Below are 11,396 nucleotides of genomic sequence, written 5' to 3' on the forward strand. Positions count from 1 at the left end.
GTGTCACATGACTTGGAAGCTATTGAAAAAAACAGCACTTTTTTCAATAAATTATGAATAAATATTCATATAAATTCGAATATGCACTCAAATCAAATATGAAGGGGTGTGTCTCATTTGCCCAGTGTAGTACTACAATTCGGCATTGGTTTGAAGTCCCTGTGTCACATGACTTGGAAGCTATTGAAATAAATAATGATTTTCCCATAACACTGTTCTCACAATTGTAATTTATTGATGGTCCCTAAGCTAACCCCCGTTGGTTAAAAGCGAGCCATCAGAGGTGAGCTAACCGCACTTATACAACCGTCACTGGGTGAACTGACTAAAAAGCCGTCACTGGATCCTGGGTGAATGTCTGTCGAATATCCAACTTAAAACTAACTTCACCGCGGTGTTATAGTTACAGAAAAAAGTGAAAGCTGTCTGTCTTTAGTTTGCCACTCACATTAAAATATGGCACATTATAAACTCAGCTGGTGGCCAGCAGACCCTCCTCTCTTCCTGCAGCAGCAGAGGGAGGAGGAGGACAGGAGGGACTGAGCTGTTATTATTATTATTACATTATTATTATTTCTAAACTTATGTTGATGTCAAGAATATGATTTATTTTACTGACATGTTAGATTTGTTTCCAGTGAGCTATTAGTGACTTTGCTGTTGTAAATCCTGTTGTTGCTCTAGAAACAACATTTAGTTAATAAAAAATGTTATATTATTTTTTATGGCTATATGCAATTATTTAGTAATAAATAGGACTGATAAGAGCATCGATAAAGAACTGAACCAATAAGGATTACCAATACAAGTGTGTCAATAAAATCTTAATGATCCCAACTCCTGAGAAAATGTCCTGCCCATCTCTGTGTCCTGGTTTTAAAATAACCTTCGGATATTGCTGGAAATTGTTCTCAGTCCCCCTCCTTAAAGGGTCAATTATTATCATAACAATTTAATAGTGCATTGCATTTAAACAGCACTTTTCATACACAAATAGCGACAACAGTACTATCAAGTATTTTGTTTTGGGTCAGGACAAATAACAGGGGTGAATATGGAGACGTTCGTTGTTTCCTAGCAAAAGTTATAGTGGGATACAAAAACAAACTGGGATCCAGAGCACACTAGAGCTTAGACTAGCTCAGACAGATGTGGCAGACACTGCACTGTTGAAATGAAAAAAAAATAATAATAATTAGGTAAAAGATCATGATTTACCCGCTGTTACATATCCACAATTGTGTTTTTCCTAATGACAGACAGGTGACTTCATGAACAACAATAATTAATTTTAGCGATGTGTTTTGATTTTCACGTGTGTTAATGTTCATTAACACTGAATGCACTGGTAGCCATGGAATAGATTTACATTTTAACAGCAACAGTAGTGTTTATAACAGCAAAACTACTATTAAAAACTCAATAACTGGAAATACATAGAAAAATGTCAGTGTAAGTGTAAAATAAATAATATTCCTGACATCAAAGTTAAGAGTGAAGAAGAAATGGCCAAAAAGGTATGAAATGTTAATGTGAAAGATTAATGCAAATTTATTTATTTAGATTTATGATTAAAAATAAAGTCAATAAAAATCCAAATAGTCTGGTTGTAATTCGCCCAGATCGCTTTCATAGACTTTCATGTAAAGACAGTTCTTTTCTAACTGCAGGCACTGCAATGCCATCTCTATGGGTTCTGAGAGCGCTTGCACTTACGTGTTTACGTCATGCGCCCAGCAGCAGAGCTACGCTTCTACCACCTGAAAACGACTCGGCAGTCCACCGGCTTGTTTCTGTCACTACTATAAGCTGCTGTACAAAAGGTACAGTCCCCTCCAAAAGTATTGGAACGGTAAGGCAAATTCCTTTATTTTTGTTGTTCATTGAAGACATTTGGGTTTAAGATCAAAAGATGAGTATGAGACAAGAGTTCAGAATTTCAGCTCTCATTTCCTGGTATTCACATCTAGATGTGTTAAACAACTCAGGACATATCACCCTTTGTTTGAACCCACCCATTTTTCAAGTGAGCAAAACTATTGGAACATGTGACTGACAGATGTTTCTTGTTGCCCAGGTGTTGCCTTTTAGATTGATTGTCCAAACATTAAATAGCTCTGCATTTTCATCCTTGGTTCAAACCTATAAAGACTGCATTTCCTGTTAAAGAGGATAAACCAACATGAAGAACAGAGAGCTGTCTATGGGAGAAAAGCATGCCATTGTCAAGCTGAGAAAAGAAGGAAAATCGACCAGAGCCATTGGACAAACATTGGGCATAGCAAGCACAACAATTTGGAATGTCCTGAAAAAGAAAGAAACTACTGGTGTACTGAGCAACAGACGTTTAACAGGTCGGCCAAGGAAAACAACAGTAGTTGATGACAGAAATATCGTGAGAGCTGTGAAGAAAACCCCCAAAACATCAGTAAGTGACATCAGCAACGACCTCCTGTGAGAAATACATTTATAAGTTGCTGATTTTTAGGATTTCACTGTAAGATGTCTATGAATCATCCAGGTCACAGTTATCCAACGAAGGTTAAAGTCAAGGGATTTCACTGTAATTAACTTGTGAGAAATTAGCATTGGTCACAGGGTTTTTATTTCTAAACAAAGGGTTGTCTGATTTACGATAAACGTCTGCTGGCATGTAGGTGAGAGATTTACATAACAACAAGAGACAGAGAAACATCTGATGCCACATACATTTGCATGTCCTTTCTTAGCTCAGGAAGACTTTTTGATTGTATGCTAATACTCTGCCATTTGTTTATCCTACATCTACCATTTCCTTTATGTTGTTTGCTTTGTACTTGTTCTGTACTTAAGGAGAGGAAATGCTGAGTTCGGGAGAGTAACCGTGCGTTCTCTCTGTGGCCACGTTACATAAAGAAATGATTCAACGCATCTATTTGACTCTGTATTCTTTGGAAAGGCATTATTTTCCCTGACATTTTTGGCGACGAGGATGGGATTGGACGTTCCAGCTGATCAACGCCCGAGTCAAAACGCAGGTAACATTTACCGGTAGGGAAGTCTGCCTCGCAAAACGAGAGAGGAACCCGCCTGACTTTGGACCGGGTGGTGACTGGCTGGACGCTCCAATCGACTTAAAAACGTGAGTACGATGTTTTGAATCATTCCTTGAAGAAAAAAGAAGAAAAAAACCCCTAGGTTGATAGACATGTAATTCCTGTGGGTGATGGCTATTAGATAGTATGTAATTCCATAGTCTATATGGTGATACTTCTAATTTTAAAAACGTAATTCCTTTGGTGGTATTTTAGAAGTAGTACGTAATTTCCTTTGGTGGTTTATACAAAGAAAGGCCTAAAAACATAATTCCTTGGGTGGTGCTTATAGTACGTAATTTCCTTTGGTGGTTTAAAATTTTTGTTTCCGGAAGAGTTTCTCATTTTCCTTTGTGTTTCTGGGGAAAAAAGAAAAATAAATAACCTTCGTTTTAAGGCTGTCCTTGTCCTTGGATCAAACTCTGGCTAGTAAAATCTAATCTGTTCAGTGAGTCTGAGTCAGTAGGAAAACATGGGGAATAATCTAAATTCTCTGCCTAACATTCTTTCAGGTCCAGCTAAAATAATGGTAGAGAAATGGGGGGAAAGTGTGGTTGTTGATGTTCCTTTTTGGCATGATGTAACTGAAGGCATTTTTCCTATCCTAGGCACACTGAGTACAGATTGTTTAGGGAGATGTAGAATTATGTTGACAGAGAAAGCAAAGAAAATAGGAAATAAATAGATTGATTGGCAAGCTTTTGAGAAATGGGAAAAGGAAGCACACTTCAGGGAAGCTAAATCAGTGGCAGGGTTAATGGTAAAACGGATATGGGATACAGTTTTAAATGATAAGAAAGATAAACACAAAAAGGCCAGATCAGAATTTACTGCCACCATATGTTGTCTCTAAGCCACCCATCCTGGTAACACCAGAAACTACTCATTCACATGGAAATACTGCCCCCTCTGCTGAACAGACCCAGGAAAACCAACACAACAGTGACTGAACAAAGACAATATGGGAAGAACACCCAAACTAACTTTCCCAAGAAACTTTTATCTCCAGTCGCAGCTACTTCTGACTACTGGCTCAGGAGCCAAACACAAGAAAGGGATGCACAGCTACTGCCTATGTTGACATTTCCAAATCCCCAGCCTCGACCAACGGGAGAGCAGGAACATGCCCACTGGGATCCGGAAGTGTTTGTATACCGGCAATGGCAGCCAGATGAACAGAAATTGCAGAAGAACTGCCTATTGCTCAGTTAATGTTCTACCAGCAGGGTGCAACACAGAACCCCGGACAGAGGTGGCAGTCCCATCAAAGCAACAATAGAAGGCGAGGCGCTGGAGGAAGAAGGACCCTGAGACCACATTCCAAATATCAAGGGGGCTACAAAAACACAAGCCGAAACACAATAAGGTGCAACAGATGCGGAGGCTATGGGCACACATCACATCAGTGTCCCACCCCTGGTTTTCACCAAGAAGAGGGACGAGGCCAAGAGGAATCCTGGCCACACGCACCACCTGGGGGGCCTCACTGTGCAGTCTCCTGGGTTCCAATCAGCACAGACATAGGATGAAGTGGAGACAGGTCAGAGCAGTGAGCAGCACATAGACACAAACTCCACTGATGAGCGTGACAAACCAGTGATTACATACCAACAATATGTACAGTTAACACCAGATTTTAAAACACCCTAGAGCTTAACACTAAAGGTAAAAGGTGTGGATGTGACATTCCTTGTAGACTCAGGAGCAGAAGTCTCATTTATCCAATCTAAAGTGCTCCCAAATGCCCCGAAAATATTGAATTTCTTGAACAGTAGGAGCTTCAGGAGTTCCAGATTTCGAACCAATTTCTGAACCATTAACTATATGTTTTGAGGATTACAGAGGTGAACACCCATTTCTTCTCTCTGATGCTTGTCCTGTAAATTTGATGGGTCACGACCTTATGTTTGCGCTGTGAATTGATGTACATTGCGATCCAACAGGCATTAAGATAACATGTAAGACAGCTGGTCTATATCGTCTCATTTTCTGGGAACGATCAGTTCTACACCTGGAATATTCCTGACGCATTTGAAACAGCCTCGAAACTTGTTCACATGCAGACACACAAAGTCACACTTATGCAATTAACACCTGAAGAGGAAGCGATACTTTCAGTAGTGCCTGGAAAAATGTGGGCTCAGAGTAATTTTGGGGACATCAAAGGTCTAACTCCTGTTGTCCTGATCCTGCAACAACACAACTTCACACCATCCAGCCTGGACAGTGGGTCGTGATCAAGGATTTGCGAAGAAAGCATTGGCACCATCCCCGTTGGCTAGGACCATATCAGGTGTTGCTGACGACTCCAACTGCTGTCCGGGTAGCTGAGAGGGATACGTCAGTCCATGCATCACAGTGCAAAGTGTTTCCACAGTGAGGATCCCCTCCAACAACACATAGACAATGGCTGCAGTGCTCACCGCAGTCCTGATCAGCACAGTTAGGGTACTCCAACACCAGCTCAACCAGATGACAGACATTCCCTACAGTCTAGGAGTTTTCAACAAACCGAATCCAATAGTACTCATAAAACCACAGCACTCACAGATTCATTTGCACTCACCAGTCGAACTGATCCCATTTATACTGATTTTCTACATGGATTGTTTCACACAAGGAAGGAAAAATAACAGTCATAACCAGTGAAGATGCAAGAAGAGGATGCAGAGGGGAGATGTGACATTGGCATGTTACCGACAAAGGAGGAAGAGGACAGAAGAAGAGGGATTTATTTTTATATTGTCAGTTGTATTATTCTTCTGTTATTCTTATATAACTTGCATTTGTTTATTACATATTTGTATATTTCTACATCTATTTGTCAGCTGCATGTCTGTCTGTGTGTAGCACCTTAACACCAAATTCCTTGTATGTGTAAAACAATACTTGGCAATAAAGCTCCTTCTGATTCTGATAGATGTCAGGGCGACAGGCCTATTGTCATTTAATCCAGAGATGGAGGTTTGGGGACCGGGATGATTGTGGAGCATTTGAAGCTGGAGGGAGCTTCACACAGCTCCAGTGATCTGTTAAAGATCTGTGTCAAGATGGGGGCCAGCTGGTCTGTGTAGATTTTCAGGCGGATGGTGACACACTGTCGGGGCCAGGAGCCTTCCTGGTTTTCTGCCTCTGGAAGAGCTTGCGCACATCATCTACACAAATTGTGAGTGCAGGTGAGGGGTCAGAGAGGGGGGGTGAGAGCGTGGCAGTCGGGGAAGGTGACTGTTGGAAGATTGTGTTGGGGGAGAGGTGGGTCAGGTTTAACTGTGTGAAACGCAGTAATCAGATTACTCTCTAGATATCAGGTTACACTGTGTTAAACACAGTAATCAGATTACTCTCTAGTCATTAGGTTACACTGTGAGAAACGCAGTAATCAGATTACTCTCCAGTTAACTGTGTTAAACACAGTAATCAGATTACTCTCCAGTTATTAGTTTACACTGTGAAATGCAGAAATCAGATTACTCTCCAGTTATCAGCTTGTTAACAGTGTTTTCTGCCATTATGAGGTGGTGAGGCTCCAAACTGCTTAGTGCTGCGCAAGGTTATTATAGTTTGGGATTTTTCATTAGTTTTTATTTTGTTATGACTTTTTGTTTTCAACGTGGGTTTGCTAGTTTAGTTTTGATTTTTGAAAATGCTTAGTTTTTGTTTGGTTTTTATTAGTTTTAGTGTTAGTTTTAGTCTTTGTCGCTGCAGCATGCCAAGCTCAGTTTAGTTTTTTCACAAAACATTAAAATAAAAGTACTAGAAATATTATACAAGAAATATTTGTGAAAAGGGACACCCTTTTTTAAGCTCTGAAGCTTGTACATAGTGTGTGTTAGTTAGTTAGTTCTGGCACATTGTCTAAATAAATACTACAAATAAAGGAAGCACATGCAATCTACAGTATAATTTCTAACCTACATACAGAAAACCCTAAGAGCAAACTACACTAATCCTACTACCCAGTGCTCTATCATTCATGGTTATATAGGTGAAATACAATAAGTGGGGCTACCAGCAGAGTTTCAGGAGTGGGACCACACATCAATGACTCACTCCCGGCTTTCCATAAATACCCACACAACGCACTTTCTCTTCTTCGCTCTCACATTCCGCAACCCTCTCGTCCACCCTTTTCTCAGTCCAGTCTCTCTCCTCATCTCCTTCCTCTACATAGGGTTATATGGGGGTCCGTCGTGCTTGGGCGCTACGTAGCTTCCCCACAACGCTTTTGAATGTCTATTCAGCTACTGGAAGCATCATACATCTTCATACATCCATCCATCGTCAACCGCTTATCCTGCTTACAGGGTCGCGGAGATCATACATCTTCTGTTTGTTTATCAATATATCATTTAATCATATCCGTTGATTGTTGTCCTTGCTAGTGAAATGTTGGTTAAATATAACTGATGGACAGCTAAGACACTGGAAGAAAGTGGAGGCCCCCCTTGGAGCCACAAACAACAGGTCCCTAGCACCCTGAAGGCAAGAGATACCAATGAGCCCATAAAACACACACTAGCTGACATGCAGTAAATATAATGACCAGCAGACACGTTGACCCAGTACAAGGAGAGCTCACGGTCAGTGGTGTTGCGTATAATGGATTTTGATCAAGGAGAGGCTTGGTCCAATGCAAATTAACAAAAGATTTAATTACGAAATTGGTGAATAAATGATGGCATTACAGAACAAACAAAAACACTGCAGTAGACCGAAGATGCTTCTCTATGAAGATTCATAGTTTCCAGTCAAATCCTTACGGACTGAGTTACTGCCGTCCCCAGCAGTGGACTGGAAAGTTGCTTCTCCTTCAAGAAATACAGCTTACGGTCCTGATTCTTACAAAATAGTATGCTTATATCCTCCAGGTATGTGGGCGGGTCCTTTTTCCCTCAAATGGCTTAGGACCATTGTCATTGGTCATTTGGTAAGTTTCTTTGTCACCCAGTTAGGAAGGGTGTACCATTATTGTTCTGAGTTACTTTTGATCAGACAAAGGAGTGCCAATCTCAGACGTGAAGCCCCCCTTCAATCTACAGGAACAAACAGTCTTCGCCCTAAACTAATTATACAGAACAACAGGGGTTGTCTCCACAACAGTCGACATCCGATCTTAGGTGTCTATGAAACAGTTAAAACAAAAGAATCCTTCTGACACTAATCAAAGAGGTGTCAGTTTTCTTCACATTACAAAGAGGAGGCAAACAGTGGTTTAATCAACATTCTGATGCAATTGTCTGTCCTAAAATCCAGCAGTTTATATTTTAAGAAAGACAGAAAACACTGAAATACATTTGGTAAAAAAATTTCATCTTTGTTGTAACTTTTTAAACTCTACAGTGGGCAAGGTGCAAGTTTATCCCACACGCAGGATGCTAAGCCAGACCATCAGAACGGAACAAAACAAGGAAAAGAAAACCACCAAGACAGTGACTCGCTACACTCAAACTAAACAAAACACAACTCCATACAGTTGTTGCATTCATATTATTTTGTACACATGTAGGCCTATGTATAAAAGATAATAGAAAACATGTTAAAATCCCACCAACTACGCAGCCGATCCCTACCTGGGTCTCCCCGACAAAGTTAGCTCAACCCTAACATTACATGGGGCTCTCTTTGTGGCCTTTTCAAGGCCTATTCACACGGGAAGCGATTTATGCGCCTCTTAATTCATTGTCAATGAGAGGTGAGCGTGTAGTAAGGGAGGCGCGGGCATTGCAACAGGCGTAGCGGCAAGCGAGCGTGTTCCCATGAAACTGTCGCGGTTGTGCTCGTCTCACGCACACGCCTGCCCTTGCCAAAACTTTGTGTATGCGACGCGCAGCACAAAAAGAAGTTGGATGAGAGACTGATCCTTGCCATCTGTGACTTGCCTGAAATATGTAACTGTTCACTGAACAGTTATTGGGACATTAACAGCTATGTGAATATGATATATATATATATATATAATATAGCCTATCAACTAACGTTACTTATAGTTTTCCTTTAAGCCAGCTATGCAGGAATACATTAGAGCAAAGAAGCCGTTGCAGTGGTTACTATCTATAGAGCGCCTTCTGTTTACTCGCGGAGCGCTTGTCTCTGTGTCTGTTCACATGGGAAGCGCAGAGTGACCCCGCGGGGCCAGGCGACTACGCAGGCGCAGTGTCGCTTCCCCTGTGAAAAGATCTTAACAGCGGTCACCACCTGCTACGCTGCGGCCAGATGCCGCCCTGACCCCAATGGCAATGAATATAAAATCACTGTGGAGAGCATCAAAACTAACCAAATTACTTTTCCCAGATCTAATAGTTAGAATTCAACCCCAGTAGACTTATTTAGCAAGTTTATCTTTTGGGGTGTAGTTTATTATTGTCTCCCTGTCTGGTTCCCTGAGTTTATCCATCAGCAGTAGGTTAAGTTTTTTAAAGTTTTTTTTTTCCACCATTTTTCACGTCAGCAGGTCCCCGCATGCCAGCTTGTTAATTACGTAGATTATCAATATCATCGTCCAGTGTTTCATTGTTGACATCACTCAACCCTAATTTGAATACATTGATTTAGCCTATACTCTGCAAGTAATTTTGTGACTGCATTTCCTTTGCACATTTGTTTTTTTAAAGTTGTGATATAGGTTTTAAATTTCATTCATAATGTCCCTAAAAAGGTCTTAAATTTGACCAGGTGAAACCTGCAGAAACCTTGATATTGTTCCATTACTTCGTCTACCTGACTGGGAAATTTCCAACCTCCAATTAGAAAAAGTACTATGGAACGCTACTTGAGGTCAGATTTCCTACTTGTGAACTCGGTGAAAAAATGTGTACCCCTACTTCACGAGTAGCAGCGTAATGACATCACACAACAATGACAGCTCCCATGGAAGCACACATTGTAAATGGTAAACCATAAACTAAAAGGCAAAGTAAAGTATTAAATTAAAATAATGCATACTATCAATTAGTAAAACTTTTTCTGCATGTTAATTGATGTAGAAATATTTTGTCAATGTATTTGGTAGCTGGCTACAGTAAACAATCTGATCGGATTGACAGAGTCACCTCTTCCACTCTAGTGCTCAACACTGGAGCCCCCCAGGGCTGTGTACTCAGCTCCCTCCTGTTCACGCTGTACACCCACGACTGCATCCCCTGACATGGAGAGAACTCTGTTGTGAAGTTTGCGGATGACACCACCATCATCGTGCCGGATATCAAACAACGATGAGACTTCGTATCGGGAGGAAATTCATAATTTTGTAGAGTGGTGCTTAGAGAACAACCTACTGCTCAACGTCAGCAAAACTAAGAAACTAATAAGAAACTACTCTTCTGGGAAGAGACATAGAAGTTTTGCTGCCGCACCAGACTGCAGAGCAGCCTTTCCCCCCCAAGCTATCAGGCTCTTAAACTCAAATTCATCCTCAGCACTGCTCCAGTTTATTTCTATTTGCCATTCTTTTTTTATAATTGATTCTTTAATGTATGTTGTCTGCTATGTAGCAGAAGGGAGTTATAAAACTCAATTTCACTCTATAACTTGTTATATTGTGACAATAAACGTACCTACCATCTCTAAAAGTAATTTTCTCAATTTTAGGAAAATGTTATAAATGCCCAGAAATGTGATACCATCGATCCATCCATCTTCATCCGCTTATCTGGGATCGGGTCGCGGGAGGAGCAGCTCCAGCAGGGAACCCCAAACTTCTCTTTCCCGAGCCACATTAACCAGCTCTGACTGGGGGATCCCGAGGAGTTCCCAGGCCAGTGTGGAGATATAATCGCTCCACCTAGTCCTGGGTCTTCCCCGAGGCCTCCTCCCAGCTGGACGTGCCTGGAACACCTCCCTAGGGAGGCGTCCGGGAGGCATCCTTACCAGATGCCCAAACACCTCAACTGGCTCTTTTCAACGCAAAGGAGCAGCGGCTCTACTCTGAGCTCCTCGCAGATGGCCGAGCTTCTCACCCTATCTCTAAGGGAGACACCAGCCACCCGCCTGAGGAAACCCATTTCGGCTGCTTGTACCCGCGATCTCGCTGTTTCGGTCATGACCCAGCCTTCATGACCATAGGTGAGTGTAGGAGCGAAAATCAACCGGTAGATCAAGAGCTTTGCCTTACGGCTCAGCTCTCTTTTCACCACAACGGTGCAGTAAAGCGAGTGCAATACCACCCCCGCTGCTCCGATTCTCCGGCCAATCTCCTGCTCTAGTCTCCCCTCACTCGTGAACAAGACCCCGAGGTACTTGAACTCCTTCACTTGGGGTAAGGACTCATTCCCTACCTGGAGTTGGCACTCCACCGGTTTCCTGCTGAGAACCATGGCCACAGAT

This window comes from Micropterus dolomieu, linkage group LG07, assembly GCF_021292245.1.
Source record: "Micropterus dolomieu isolate WLL.071019.BEF.003 ecotype Adirondacks linkage group LG07, ASM2129224v1, whole genome shotgun sequence".
Taxonomy (NCBI): Eukaryota; Metazoa; Chordata; class Actinopteri; order Centrarchiformes; family Centrarchidae; genus Micropterus; species Micropterus dolomieu.